The following is a 2,623-nucleotide window of genomic DNA, read 5'->3' as shown; positions in this document are numbered from 1 at the left end:
ACCTATATCCTTTCATGGATATTTTGTTCCTTATTCTAAGGAGGAATGTTAACTACTATGAAAATCATAAGGCTACAATCAATAGACTCAGAGAGGTTAGGCATAGGAGAAGAGTTTAGGAGGAACAAATGAGTCTTCCTGGAAGGGGAAAATCGAACTGATTTCATGAGTTTAATGGGGCAGGTGGGGACAGGAATAGGAGGGTTAGGTGGGAAGGAGGAGGGGAGAGAATGCAGGGAGAGGCAGCTGGACTTGAGGATCATTTGAGAAATGATAGGGAAATCTAGGACAATGGAACCTTTAAAATATATGAAGGTGACCCTAATGAAGTCTTCTAATACTGAGGGATAGGGAGCCTCAACTGGCCATCTCATTGCCCAGTGAGGGTCCCAGTGGCAGGACTAGGTTGCATTCAAGTGAATCACTGACCAAGGGAATTCTATAGAAACCACAAACAACCCAGGTTGTTTTTAAGACAAAATGGTGCTGTCTACAAACTGACAGCAGGGCCCCATAGATGAGGATAACATCCACACAATACTTTTTGTTTTGTTTTGTTTTGTTTTGTTTTGTTTTGTTTTGTTTTGTTTTGTTTTGTTTTGAGGCTGTGTCTCAAAGCATTAGCTGTACTGGAACTCTTTATGTGGACCAGAGTAGACTAGGGCACACAGAAATCTGCCTGCCAATGCCTGAGAGTGCTTAGATTAAAAGTGAGAGCCAACACTTAGCTTTCTACTTCTTTTTTTGCCTCTTTAATTCTACTCTTTTGGGTATGAGTTGATTTTTAAAAATTCTTTCGTTTTTGAGATTATATGGTAATTTAATTATTACCCATTCACTAGGAGCCCTCTAGACCTTACATAGTCCATGGCCTCCTTTTTCATTCACTGTTGTTACATACATACATTGATACACACATACACTTGTGCATACATACTCCTAAATACACAAATGCATCCTGCTCAGTCTATCTAACGTTACTTGTTCATATGTGCCCAGGACTGATGTCTATGTTCTCACCAACTCCTTCTTTAGTTTTCTGTACATCCTTCCTTCTGAGTCAGCCCTACACTTTTCAGGCTTGTTCTGTTGACTTTGCACGTTTTCTTCTCACTTCCCACTCTTAAATCCAGCATGCTTCCAGCTTAACACTTGGATGTGAACTCCTGGCTGTGTTTTATGCTTCTGAGCTCAGCACCTTCTTATGCCACGTTATGCCACAGGACACTAAGGAGATGCTGGGCTTCATAGTCAAACAAAGATGCCCCAGAAGATCCTATACAGATCTGTTGTATGTATTTTCTCTTCCTAAGAGGACTTATTAAAATCCTTTTCATGTTTTTCAGTAAAAAAAAAAAAATAAGAGTCTTATAAAGCCCAAATGCTTTGAGGTCAAAGTGTCATGTTTTTACTGTAACACACAGAGGGAAATTATCAGCTTGTACTATGTGAGAATCTGATAAAGTTTAATCTTGTCCTTAATTAAAAACACCACTTCCCAATTATCATTCAGTGCTCTCCTTACCGAGGCTAAAAAATATGCAATGTGAATGAAATTCTCATGAAAGTAATGTTTGTAGTCATTTCTGGGTTAAAGAACTAGATTTATTTCACTCTATAGGAATATGTTTCCTGACGTTTGTCCAATTGCATTATGATCAAAGAGCCCTAGTGCTGAATGTGGGAAGTTTGCAGGAAGGCTGACTAAGTGATTACATAAACTTCAAAGCAGATACAACCTGCACTATGTTTCCTGGTGGTGAGAAATCCTAAGGGTTACAACTCACAAACAGGTTTATATCTACCTGGATTAACAGGTAGATGTTAAATTGTTTATTAGTATGTGTATATATATTCATCATCAATGAACTCAAAGAGACTGGCTTATTAGGAACACAAACAGGGATTCTTTTGTAAATAGATGAAAAGGATTTTAGTCCATTCTTTGACCTGGTTGGCCTAGAATTCACTCTGTAACCTGTACTAGCCTCAGACTTACTTAAATTCTCCTGTCTCAGCCTTCCAAACACTGAGGTCACAGGTATGAGTTACCACTATTGGTTGTGGACAATTCTTTTCAGTTGGACAGATAGTTACTTTTGCTGACATAAGGTTTCACTATGGTTCAAGAACGGTCTTGAACTCACAGTGATCCTCAGCTTCCCAAAATCTAGGATTGCAGGCATGTGCCACCACACCAGGCCAGGGGATGATTTTGCTATTAAACATAAAGCTACACTTTGTTTTCAGATATCTGATCTATTAGAAAAGAAATCAAGCATGAGCAAGTAGATCACTCTGAATCATTCCTGTTATTTCTTACCAACCAGCCAGTGATAGAATATAACTATGTTGTAATTGCTTAGATGGTGTCATTTTATTGATTTTCTCATTTTAAATGCTTGCTAGGAATATTTAAGGATATAAAGTGTGATTATTAGGGATTTCTGCATTTATTGAAGCTTAAGCCCCACATAAGTAAAGACTTATTCAAAGAGGTTTATGTTAAGGTATGCTTTATAATTTTTATGAAAGAGTCAGCATTTCATTCCAATGTCTTTTATTCAGATATCAGCACTGCAGAGAAGTTTTCTAAACATGCCCTGTGTAAAAAATCTGTCTT

Source organism: Mus pahari, chromosome 9 (assembly GCF_900095145.1).
Source record: "Mus pahari chromosome 9, PAHARI_EIJ_v1.1, whole genome shotgun sequence".
Taxonomy (NCBI): domain Eukaryota; kingdom Metazoa; phylum Chordata; class Mammalia; order Rodentia; family Muridae; genus Mus; species Mus pahari.
This window is presented reverse-complemented; position numbering follows the sequence as displayed.